The following is a 13,481-nucleotide window of genomic DNA, read 5'->3' as shown; positions in this document are numbered from 1 at the left end:
CCCATAAGCCAGCAGATCCACCATTTCGCATGGTGCTAGACCCTTGTCACCCCCCACAAAAGAAAACCCCACGAAGACACAGGCCTCATGGGTCTTGTCCATCTTTGTAACTTCAAAGCTCAGAAAAATGCCTGACACAAAGTGGATGCTCGATAAATGTATTCATTGGATGAATAAATGAGTAAATGAATGAAATGATACTCAGAGCTCTGCTAGAACTCCAGTGACTACCAAGGTCACTTAACAACTAACTAAAAGATTTATGTCCATATTCTGGTTTCCCCAGAGCTTCAAAGAAGAGCTCAGACACCAGCGGAAGGCCTTGCAGACATCTTCACACATTGACCCCGGGAGGAACAGGGTGGCCAGAACAAAGACAAGTCAATCTATAAGAAGCCTTGGATCTCCTTCTAAGTGTCCAGCCTCTCTCATTGGCAGAGTCCTCCAACTTCCACTCCCTTCAGCCTGAGCATCATCAAAGTCCCCTTCTGCAGAGCTGCCTCCCAGAACCCAGGGATTCCCTGCTGCTAACCATATTAATGTCCCTCCTAACTAACCAACTTCCCTCCAGGGAGAGCCCCTCTCTAATACATTTATTTTGCCCAGGTTTCAAGGCCAAGCCCCCTTTCCTTGCACAATTCCAGTTTTACCAGTCATATAGCCCCCCGCTCTGCCCACCTGGGTGAGGCATCATCAAGCCCCTCTCCTCCTCAAAGAAGGCAGCTTGGCAAAAACATTTTATTGGTAACTCAAAAAATTAAAACGAGGCTTGTCCAGCCATAGCAGTATTAGCAATCATCTGCTGGAGAAGCATACAAGTTTGAGTTTAAAAAAAGCCGAGCAGCTGCATTCTCCCCATCGCCGGGGCCCTAGAACACACCCACGAAGAGTAGAAATCCTTTCTAGAATCTAGAATGTGGGATTTGATGACAAGATTCTGCCTTGGTCCTCTTTCTCCTTGGCTCTCACATCACCAGCCTAGAGGGGCCTTGTTACAAAAAGGAAAGCTACACCCAGTGAATTTTAGCTCCCCCTATAGGCTGGCACTAACTGCGTGACTGGGCAGAGCTGAGCAGTTCTCCCCGAGTCTCTGACTGGTACAATAAGGAATTTTTACTTTGAGGCTCAGTCAGCTTTCTGATGAAAGGAATTCACTTCGGCTCAGGGTAGGTGTTGCCTGTGTCAGTGTGCACATGGAAAGATCAGATGCTGGGACCCAGTAGTTAATGTGTTTGGTCTCTTATATTTCTCACCATCTCTGGCCGAGATTCAAAATGAGGAATTAAATGATGGAGACCTGAATGCTAGCCTCGTGGGTGGCTCTAGAAAAGTCCTATCCATGCATTAATTTGCCTAGGAAGATTGTTTCCCTATGGATCATACCTCTAGGGATATGCATCTTAACTGAAGAGGAAAATATTCAACCAGCTTGATTTCCAACAATAACCTGTGATTGTTAACTACAAGTCAATGTTTTAAGAGGAGCAGCATTCACATTTCTAATCAAGGGGCCATTGTTATTGGGATGATATTCCCTCCCTGCATATCCCTAGCTCTGAAATCCACATCCTACATGGGGTGGAAAGTGATCACTTACTGAGGAAACTTCAAAGTGTTCCACATTATCACAACCCCTGGGAAGTTCAATCCAGTGAGATGATAGATTAGGGACGGAGAGGCAAGGCTGAGAGACAGACAGTACATTTAAAGTAGCATCTGGTTAGCAGCCGCCTGAGGCAGCTTTTCTCAACTTCCCCCTAAAATACATGCAGACGCAGAGTATTGAAAACTCTAAGTCATTCAAACACTTAAAACATATTCATCTGACAAGTGCTGAGTAAACAGTTACTGCTTGCAAGGAACTTAAGGTCCAGTTAGTAGACCAAACTCTGTATTAATTAAGTATTGCTACCTAACAAATTACTCCAAAACTTAGTGGATTAAAACAACATACAGGCCAGGTGGGGTGGCTCACGCCTGTAATCCCAGCACTTTGGGAGGCCAAGGCTGGTGTATCACCTGAGGTCAGGAGTTTGAGATCAGCCTGACCAACATGGAGAAACCCCGTCTCTACTTAAAAAAAAAAAAAAAAAAATACAAAATTAGCCAGGCTTAGTGGTGCATGCCTGTGGTCCCAGCTACTCGGGAGGCTGAGGCAGGAGAATCGCTTGAACCCAGGAGGCAGAGGTTGCAGTGAGCCGAGATTGTGCCATTGCACTCCAGCCTGGGCAACAAGAGCGAAACTCCATCTAAAAAAAAAACAAACAACAACAAAAACATACATTTATTATCTCCAGTTTCCAGGGAACAGGAATCCAGGCACAGAGTAGGTGAGTCTCCCAAATGAATTTCTTAAAAAGCTGTAGTCATCTCAAAGCTCAACTAGGAAGGACACGTCTTACTCCCTCACTCAGGTGGTTGTTGGTAAGATTCAGTTGTGCAAGAGTTGGGGTGAGTATCCCTTGTTCCTTGCAGTGTGGACTTCCCCATAGGAAGTACCACAACATGGCAGCTTCAACCTGCAGATGAGCAAGAAGACTTCCAGACTTCCCACCCATCACGCACCACTGCTGCGATTCAATGGGTATCTTAGATATTTAGGAGCTACCCATCTGCATTTAGGCTTTCTTCTTGTTCCTTCCTGTATTCGTCTATTCACACGCTGCTAATAAAGACATACCTGAAACTGGGTAATTTATAAAGAAGCAGAGGTTTAATAGACTCACAGTTCCACATGGCTAGGGAGGCCTCACAATCATTGTGGAAGGTACAGGAGGAGCAAAGGCATGTCTTACATGGCAGCAGGCAAGACAGGGTGTGCAGGTGAACTATCTTTATAAAACCATCAGATCTTGTGAGACTTATTCACTATCACGATCACAAGAACAGCATGGGAAAAACCTGCCCCCATGATTCACTGACTATCCACTGGGTCCCTCCCTCAACACATGGGGATTATGGGAGCTACAATTCAAGATGAGATTTAGGTGGGGACACAGCCAAACCATATCACTTTCTTCATCAATTTATCCATTCAATAAATATTTTGAGGCTCTCTCTACATGTCAGGCACTACTTTGGGTAGTGGGAATACAGCAGTGAACAAAACAAATTTCCCATTCTTAAGGACTTTACATTCCAGTAGAGAAAAAAGATAATAAATAAATAAGAAATGTAGAGTATAGTGGAGGATAAGTGTTACAGAACAAAATAAGGCAAGGTAAATGGGAGGGGAAGCGCTGAGAAGTGTGTGTGTGTGTGTGTGTGTAGGTGTAAGTGTAGTTGTGGGTGGTGGGAGGTTATAAGGTGACGTTTGAGCAGAGGAGTGAAGAAAATAGAGGTCTTGGGGTGGGAGTGTTCTTGGCATGTTCAAGGAACAGCAGTAAAGTCAGTGGAGCTGAGGAAAGTCAGTGAAGCAGAGACTAGCAAGGCACGTGGTGACAGGGTTAGTTGTTGAGGGCAATGAGGTTCACTGCACAATAAGTTGAAGGGCTTTGTAAATCATTTTAAGACTTTGAATTTTACTCTAAGATAGAGTAAAAGTCTACATGGGCAGATTTGGAGAAGAGGAGCAACGTAATCTGATGTAAGATCACATTCGTTGCTAGTTTTTTGTGTTTTTTTTTTTTTTTTGGTGGGGGGAGTGTGGTTTTGGGTTTGGTTTTTTTTGTTTGTTTGTTTTAGAGATGGGATCTCCCTCTGTCACAGAGGCTGCAGTGCCACGGCACAGTCATAGTTCACTGCAGCCTTGAACTCCTGACCTAAAGGGATTTTCGGCCCCTAAGTAGCCTCAGCCTCCTGAGTAGCTGGTCCTACAGGCTCACACCACTGTGCCCAGCTTATTTTTTACGGACAGGGTCTCACTGTATTCCAGGCTGGTCTCAAACTCCTGGTCTCAGGTGATTCTCCCACTTCAGCCTCCCAAATTGCTGGGATTATAGGTGTGAGCCACCACACCTGGGTTGCTAGGTTTGAGTGACTGTCAGTGGAGGCAACAAGGAAAGCCCACGAGACCACTTGAAAACTGTTGTTTTGTGTGTGGGTTTTGTTTGTTTGTTTGTTTGTTTTTTGAGATTTTTAGACAGGGTCTTACTCTGTCACCCAGGCTGGAGGGCAGCGGCACAATCACAGCTCACTGCAGTCTCAACCTCCTGGGCTCGAGTGATCCTCCCACCTTAGCTTCCTTAGTAGCTAGGACCACAAGTGCATGCCACCATGCCTAGCTGATTTTTTTTTTTTTTTTTTCAGAGATGGGGTCTCACCAAGTTGCCCAAACTTAGTTGAAAACTATTGAAAAAATTCAAGGCCAAGGCCAACCACGGTAGTTCAAGCCGGTAATCTCAGCACTTCGGGAGGCCAAGGCAGGCATATTGCTTTAGCCCAGGAGTTCACGACCAACCTGGGCAACATGGCAAGACCCTGTCTCTACAAAAAAATTAAAAATTAGGCAGCCATGGGAGCATACACCTGTGGTCCCAGCTACTCAAGAGGCTGAGGCAGGATTGATTGAGCCCAGGAGGCTGAGGCTGCAGCGAGCTGTGTTCCCACCATTGCACTCCAGCCTGGGCGACACAGCATTTATAGGAAAAAGAAACACTCAGGGAGGAGCAAATTGGGGAATGTGCAGAAATTAGGAATTCCTTCAAATGTGTTAATTTGAGAGCCTGTTAGAATCCCAACTGGACATATCAAGTAAGCAGTTAGATCAATGAGACCACAGGCCATGGATTGATTCTGGGCTAAAGATACAAATCTGGGACCCATCAGTTTAAATCTGGGACTCCCAGGATTAAACCCTGGGACACTCCAGCAGTGAAGAAGTGGCCAATAGGTAAGAGGAGAATCAAGAAAAAGTTGGCCTGGCATGGTGGCTCATGCCTGTAATCCCAGCACTTTGGGAGGCCAAGACAGGAGGATCCCTTGAGCCCAGGAGTTTGGGACCAGCCTGAACAGCATAGTGAGACTCGGTCTCTACAAAAAAATACTACTAATGAAAACAGAAAAAATGGTGCCAGGAAAACAAGTGGAAAATTATTCCAAGGTATTGTATCTTCCTTTAGTTTATCTAAGTGTTATTCAAATGCTAATGTACATTAAGAATCACTCTACAAGGTAAATACACAATATCTTAATTACTTCTTTCACAGGAAATATAAAGGATTTTCAAGGCAATTGAAGTGCTGAATGAAGAACGAAACTGTGGTCAAATGGGAACCCACTGTAGGACGTGAAGTGTAAGCAGGATTCCGTAGTACTAGAGGGACAGAAGCAGTGTTTCATCGGGAGTCAGGTATTAGGGGTTTATTGCATTTTTAAAACAAATTCAATTTTTAAAACTTTTTATTATAGAGAACATCAGGTATACAAAATTAGCAAAATAGTATAATGAACCTCTGTGCTCCCATCACCCAGTTCAATAATTATCAACTCATCGTCAATCTGGTTTCTTTTATAATCCATTTAGTACTCCCCATTCAATTTGAAACAGGCTCCAAACATTGTACCATTTCATCTGTAAATAGTTTTGCAGTTATCTTTAAAAATATTTTTTTACATTACACAATACCTTTATCACCCCAACAGTTAACATAATTTCTCTTTTTTCTATTTTATTTATTTTTTATAGAGACAGGGTCTTACCATGTTTCCCAGACTGGTCTCCAACTCCTGAGCTCAGGCGATCCACCGGCCTCAGCCTCCCGAAGTGCTGGGGTTATAGGTGTGAGCCACAGCACCCAGTCAAATTTCTTAATATTAAAAAAAAAATACACGAGCTAGCACAAGGTTAATTTTGGAAAAAAAAAATCCAGTCAGTGCTCAAATTTTTCACTCATTTAATAACTATACTTTTTAATTGCTTGAACCAGAATCCAAATAAGGTTCACATACATTGAGAATCTTTTTTTTTTTAAAGGGTCTCGCTCTGTTGCCCAGGCTGGAGTGTGTTGCACAATCTCTGCTCACTGCAGCCTCAACATCCCAGGCTCAGGAGATCCTCTGACGTCAGCCTCCTGGGTAGCTGGGACCACAGGTGTGCATCACCACACCTGGCTACTTTTTAATATTTTTTGTAGAGATGGAGTTTCACCATGTTGCCCAGGCTGGTCTTGAACTCCTGGGCTCAAGAGATCTGGCTGCCTTGGCCTTCCAAAGTGCTGGGATTACAGGTGTGAGCCACCATGCCCGAGGATCTTTTAAGTCTCTATACGTTCCCCTTCTACCATTTCTCTCAAATATATATATATATATATAAATAAATATATATATATATATAAAATCATTTTTTCTCCTGGCAAATTATTTGTTAAAGAGAGAAAGTTGTTTGTCCTATAGAGTTTCCCATAGTCTGGATTTTGATGACTGCATACTCATATTGCTAGTGGTGAAATGTTTAACATGTTCCTCTACCTCTGAATTTCCTGTAAAATGGGAGTTGAATCTAGGGGCTTGATTAGGTTTGTCAGATATTTTTGGCAAGACTACTTCATAGATGCTGCTGTTTTCTTCCACCAGAAGTCCCTTAATGTCTAGTTATGTCTCTTTTTCGTGATGATGGTAGCTCTTGATGATCAAAGCCTAGATTCATTATATGTTAGGGGTTGCAAAACAGTTCTAACACTATCCTTCCTTCTTCATTTATCACCTGTAATACTTCTATAAGGAGAAACTTCCCCACAATCTGTATATGGCTTCTCAGTGATAAAGTTCACATAGGAAAGGTGATGTAAACACTTGATTTCTTACCTTTAGCTATCAATTTTCAAAATAATGAGTTGGCCTCTAACATGTTCCCACAGAACCTAACTAGGGTTTTTGTTTTGGGAGGGGAATACTGATGAATGTATGGACTTAATTCTTTCATGTTTCAATCCATTGCAATTATCTCACTGACACTCAAATTATCCATCATTGGCCAGTGGAATCCCTTCAAGTTGGTTCCTGAGTCCTTTTGATGAATAATCCTCACTATCTGGTACTCAAAGACATTCAGGTTTATCTTGTGTATTTCCTACCCAGACCTGGAATCAGCCATTTCCCCTAGAAGCCCTGACTCCTCTTAATGGAAAAGGAGTTGAAGTTGTTATGCACGATATGGGGTCACAGAATCAAAGAACCAGGCAGTAGGTGTCGAAGGAGATGCCACCTCTGCAAGCAAAGCTGTGTTAGAGTCCTCTAGAACTCAGAGTTTGACTGGGAACCATTCACACCAACCTCCTCTCAAGCTGTTGATCTAAGAAAAGGATGCTATTATCTCCCAAGCAGAGAGTGAGGGGCCAAGCTGGACAATTTTGTTTCATTCATGCCAAGTAAGTAAAAAGAGAAAAAAAATTGAGCCCATGACAAAATGCTACTGAATAGGAGAAAGGACAAATCTCTTCCTCCCTGAAGAGCAAGAGGAAGGGGATAATTCCTGAAAATGCAGACTACTGCAGAATACAAGAAAATGTTGGAAAATTGTTTGACATCTTCAACGGAATGGAAGAAGAGATGCCTTTCATAAAACATGAGCAGTCAGCCATACGAAGAAAACAAGCAGAGAAGAAAAAGAACAAAATAAATCGAATGGTAGATGGATAAGATGAAGAATTCTAAGGGAAATTAAAAACACAGGGCAAAAATAGAACGAAATTATACTTATATATTTATATATACAATACTGTTGTTTTCTCCTAGCAATAGATGAGAAACATCTTTCTATGTGTCATTAACTATCTGTTTTCATGATATTTCTATGACTGGACTGCATGGATAATTCAACATATGAAGGATCACACTTCACTTACCATATATACCCTCATGTTGGAAAGTTAAGCATTTTCCAGACTTTTTTCTTTTTTGCCATTATGAGGAATGTGAAAAGGGTGCATTCGTGTGCGTGTGCATGTGCCCATGAATTTAATGACTTTTTTTTTTTTTTTTTTTGATACAGGGTCTCACTGTCACCCAGGCTGGAGTGCAGTGGTACAATCATGGCTCACTGCAGCCTTCCCCTCCAGGGCTCAAGCAATCCTCCCTCTTGAGCCTCCCTAGTAGCTGAGACTACAGGCACGTGCACCTGTATGGCTAGTTTTTTTTTTTTTTTTTTTTTTTTTGTAAAGAGGGGCTTTTGCCATGTTTCCCAGGCCAGTCTTGAACTCCTGGCTGGGCTCAAGCCATCTGCCCAACTTGGCCTCCCAAAGTGCTGGGACTACACCCATGAGCCACCACGCCCAGCCCGCATTCAGTAACTGTTTATTGAGCACTTAATGATTACTAGGCACAGCACTAGGTGCCAAGGTACATGGTGATGAAAAAGATGGACACAGTTCCCATCTACATGGCCCTTGTGGTCTGACAGGGAAAGACAATTAAGTATGAAATTTCAATACTTTTGTGATGGGTGGTAGAGAAAAGAAATACAGGTGATAAGGAAGCACATGGCCAGGAAACCTAACCTGAGAAAGTGACATTTAATCTGAGACCTGAAAATGAGAGGAGTTAAGCTAAGAAAAGAAAAGCAGAACAATATTTTAAGGAGGGAGAACAGCATGTTCAAAGATCTGAATGTGAGAGAGAGCAAGGCAAACTCAAGATGAAAGAAATTCAGTGGCAGCTCAGAAAGGGCCTTGCCACTGAAGAATTTTCAGTATGGGAGGGTCATGGCCAAGTTTTTTTGCTATAGAAGATATCTGGAGCACAATGGACATTGGATTATAGCCTAGCATAATTAAAGGTAGGGAGATCATTAGGAAGTGAGTCAATAGCCCAGGCGTGGAAGGGTGGTGGGCAAGAAGAGGGTATTGGCAATGAGAATGTAAAGAAGCAAATAGACTGGAAAAATATATTTAGGAGAGGCTGATTCATTTGACGTGGGTGGCAGGGGAGAGGGGAGTCAAAGCTGGCTCTCTGGTTTCTGACTTTAGAAAACCAGGTGGTGCCATTTACTAGTAACAGCAGAAACATATAGAAAAAATTATGAGTTCAGCTGGGTAATGCTGAGCTTGAGGTTCCTACAAAACTCCTAAATGGAAATATCCATTATGCATTTGACTATATAGATCTGGAGCCCAGGAGAGAGGTCTGGGCTGGAATTCTAGACTTGGGATTCATCAGTATATGGGTTATAATGGAAACTTTGAGAATGGTTGAGAGCTCCCAGAAAGCATATATACAGGGAGAGAGAAAAGCACCTAGGAGAGAACCCTGAGGAGCAGCACTAACATTTAAGGGATGGGCAAAGGAAAAAGATTTTTAAGACTCTCCAAGTCTAGATGAGTAAATGGCTTCTTTCCAATTGCTTCTTTTCCAGAGAAAAGAAATTCAGAGAACATGCATCTTTAAGAAGCCAGTAAGGCTGAGCACAGTGGTTCACACCTGTAATCCCAGCACTTTGGGAGACCGAGGCAGGCCAATTACTTGAGGCCAGGAGTTCGAGACCAGCCTGGCCAACATGAAGAAGCCCTATCTCTACTAAAAATACAAAAATTAGTTAGGTGTGGTGGCATGTACCTATAGTCCCAGCTACTTGGGAGGCTGAGGCAGGAGAATCACTTGAACCCAGGAGGCGGAGGTTGCAGTGAGTCAAGATTACGCCACTGCATTCTAGCCTGGGTGACAAAACAACACTTCATCTCAAAAAAAAAAAAAAAAAAAAAAAAGAAGCCAGGAGAAGAGCTTGTGTTAAGAGGAAAGGTGTGGCTAATAGCATGAAATATTTTCTAAGAGGTTAAGACAGACAAGGGCTGAAAAGATTCCACTAGATTTAGTGACCACCTAAATGACCTTGGTCACCATGATGAAAGCAGTGAGTGGCCATGGTAAATTGGGTGTGGTGACCAGATATTATGGTAAAGAATTAGGGGGTTTTGTTTGTAATTTTTAGACATAAGGTCTTGTTCTATTGCCCAGGATGGAGCAGTGACATGATCATAGCTCATCACAGCCTCAAACGCCTGAGCTCAAGGGATCCTCCTGCCTTAGTCTCCTGAGAGCTGGGACTACAGCCATGTACCACCACACCTGACTATTTGTTTTATTCTTTTCTTTTGATTTTTGTAGAGACAGGGTCTTGCTATGGTGCCAGGGAGGGCTGGTCTTGAACTCATGGGCTCAAGTGATCTGCCCCAGCCTCCCAAAGTGCTGGGATTACAAGTGTGCCCAACTGCACCCAGCCATAAAGAGTGAGTTAACTGAAGGTGAGAAAGCATTCAGTCTCATTTGACTTTTGAGCCAGTTTGAGAATCATTGTCTTTTACTAGGCAAGTTTAACTAATCTACATTTTTATTCATGATGGTTTTTTGCTTCTCTCATTTTCTTTTTTTTTTTTTGAGGCGGAGTCTCGCACTGTCTACCAGGCTGGAGTGCAGTGGCGTGATCTCGGCTCACTGCAAGCTCCACCTCCCTGGTTCACGCCATTCTCCTGCCTCAGCCTCCTGAGTAGCTGGGACTACAGGCGCCCGCCACCACGCCTGGCTAGCTTTTTGTATTTTTTAGTAGAGATGGGGTTTCACCGTGTTAGCCAGGATGGTCTCGACCTCCTGACCTCGTGATCCGCCCGCCTCGGCCTTCCAAAGTGCTGGGATTACAGGCGTGAGCCATCGCGCCCGGCCTCTCATTTTCTTTTATGCTTTCTAGTTTTTATGTTCCCTTGCTCTTTCTTTTCTATTCTATGTTTTGCTGAGTAGACTCCTATATTTACCATTAGCTCCTGAGGTGAATTCAAGGGTAGACAGTCTGCCGTTAATTCTACTCAGTAGTGGAACCAGAATTTGCATCCAGGCAGTCCAGAGTCCACAGATTCAGCCACTGTGCTATGCTGCCTCTCTTGCAACTCACAGCATCCTAACAGACATGGAAAATTAATTTGTCCTTGAAAATAGTCACACCACATGGGCAATAATTTCACTTTAGAAATATATCTTAAAGAACCAATCAGAAAATTATGCACGTAGGTACTCATTGCAGCATTAAATTTTTTTTTTCCACTCTGTCACCCAGGTTGGAGTACGGTGACACAATCATAGCTCATTGCAGCCTCAACATCCTCAGCTCAAGCAATCCTCCTGCCTCAGCCTCCCAAGCAGCTGGGACTGCAGGTGGCTCGAGCCACCACAATCAGCTCATTTTTTTTTTTTGTAACGATGGAGGTCTCATTATGTTGCCCAGGCTGGTCTCGAACTCCTGGGCTCAAGTGATCCTCCCAACTCAGCCTCCCAAAGTGCTTGGATTACAGTATGAACCTCCTCCCCCAGCCAGCAGTTTTAAAAAATAGCAAAACAATGTAAATTTGCATAGATTTTCCTTTCTTAAAAAATATCGGCCAGGCGCGGTGGCTCACACCTGTAATCCCAGCACTTTGGGAGGCCAAGGCAGGTGGGTCACCTGAGGTTGGGAGTTCGAGACCAGCCTGGCCAACATGGTGAAAACCTGTCTTTACTAAAAACACACACACACACACACAAATTAGCTGGGCATGGTGGTGGGTACCTGAGATCCCAGCTACCCCAGAGGCTGAGGCAGGAGAATCGCTCGAACCCAGGAGGCAGAGGTTGCAGTGAGCCGAGATCATGCCATTGGATATCAGCCTGGAAAACAAGAGTGAAACTCCGTCTTGAATAAATAAATAAATAAATAAATAAATAAATAAATAAATAAATCAGCTGTTTCTGTTTAATGCTTGACTTGTCTTAGCGTCTGTGTTTTTTGCCTTGGTTGTGAATTTGGTTTATAAATTGGTCATGTTCATTTAAAAGTTGATTGAAAAAATATATACATTAAAATGTGTGCCCTGCTTGCTTCGTGGGCTGGCTATTTACAGCCCAGAACAGGACATGACATACAGGAGAGGGAAAGCAGAGTCCATCCGAAGGTGACAGAAGAAGCAGGCATTTTCCGGCACCGGGACCAAACGTATTAAAAGACTAAGAGATTTGCTTCTAAGATGTCTGGCAATGAAGCACAAAGAAACACAGTAAGTTACATAATTTTTATTGTCCAATAAGACAAAGAAATTCGAATTCTTCTGCGGGAGCAGTTTTATCTGGGATCTAAAAGGCAAGCAGGAATTTATTCTGTGTATCCTCCTGGAAAGCGTATTGAGGGACGCTAAAGACTATCTTTAAACAATTGCTAAAGAAATCCTATTAAACCCATTCACGTGGATGGCTCTCTATGAACTTGTCATCCAAGCTCACCGTGAGGCATCAGCTCCTAACCAGGGGAAGGTGTTTATGCCACGCAGCTGAACGGGGGTTCGGGTGCGGTCTTCTGGTTCATCTGCAGAGCTCTGCCTCTGAGAAGGCCCTTCACATCCCGTGCTTCTCCAGCTTTGCACAAAAGCACCCTCACGTGAACACCAGCTGGGGGCGGGTGAGAAGAGGTTGTAGCCCAAAAAGGCCAGCTGTAAGCTAAAAATTTCTTTGAAAATTTGCAATTTATATTTAAAGTTCATGTGAATTTTACAGTCTGTTTCGTAATGTGTTTATAGATAAAAATGTGTTTTCCCCCTTAAAACTTCTAAAAAAATTGGTGCTCGGGTGGATGGGCTGTATTTACCCTATTTGAGTATCTCTCGGCAAGCTACCCTGGACCTCCCCTCCTAATCCCCACCCTCCACAGACATATCAAGATTTTAATTTGATGTTGAGCCAGAGTCTCCAAGTCTAGATGAGTAAATTGCTTCTTTCCAATGTTATACGTACTGGAATAGAACATCATATATTCTTCTAACATATAGAGAAGAGGGTCTACGTCAGCTTTGGTTGACAGGTGTTTTTAACATTGCCTTGCGAACATTTGTGAGTAGGACTTCCTGTACAGACAGCAGAGAAAGCTACTGTTCTACACAGGTACAAACATCAGGGGTGACCACATTAGGCAAGAGCTAAAGGATCTTTTAAGCTCTAGGGCTCATGATTGGTCATGACCTACTTAACGTCCCAGGGAGAGCATGTCTGGGTGGCAGGCACTTGGCAGGGCTGACCTCTCTACAGTCACAAGGCTCTATATGAAAGGCTTGAAACCCCCCATTTGCAACAAGTTCCCTGAGAGAGCAAGCATCTCTAGGAACTTCTGCACATTGAGTCATTTATCCTGGAAGCTCAGTCCTTATTCAGTTGGCCCTTTCTCTGGCTAGGACTTTTGGCTTTCAAAAGTCCAGGGTGGGTTAAGGCAGCTCTAAATGGCAGAGGGCTGGTGTTGTGCAACTCCTCTGGTTAGATTTAGGGCTGGGCCAGGCTGTCCATAGGCGTTTAAGGTTGGATGCAAGGCACAAGATCATTTGGGGAAAGATGTATTCTCCTGAAATTGGAGGTCACATCCTTCATGAGCAAGACTCTTAGAGTGCTGTCTGTGGGTGATGAAAAGGCGCTCATTAAGAATAACAAAGGGGCCAGATACAGTGGCTCATGCCTGAAATCCCAATGCTTTGGGAGGCCAAGGTGGGAGGGTCCCTTGAGCTCAGGAGTTCGGGACCAGCCTAGACAACATAGAGAAACCCCAT

The 13,481-nt window shown here is 43.5% G+C and overlaps 1 long non-coding RNA gene across 1 annotated transcript; it reads left to right on the top strand.

The window, feature by feature from the left end:
* The first annotated feature begins 3,532 nt into the window (after positions 1–3,532).
* On the top strand, positions 3,533–7,606 carry LOC106996787 (uncharacterized). The gene is made up of 3 exons (XR_013414350.1): positions 3,533–3,586; positions 5,148–5,290; positions 7,018–7,606. It is a non-coding gene; the product is annotated as an uncharacterized LOC106996787 (long non-coding RNA).
* Positions 7,607–13,481: the final 5,875 nt, after the last annotated feature.

The sequence above is a fragment of the Macaca mulatta genome, chromosome 2, assembly GCF_049350105.2.
Source record: "Macaca mulatta isolate MMU2019108-1 chromosome 2, T2T-MMU8v2.0, whole genome shotgun sequence".
In the NCBI taxonomy this organism is placed as follows: Eukaryota; Metazoa; Chordata; class Mammalia; order Primates; family Cercopithecidae; genus Macaca; species Macaca mulatta.
Note: the sequence above shows the minus strand (reverse complement) of the source record. Positions and strands in the feature narration are given on the sequence as shown.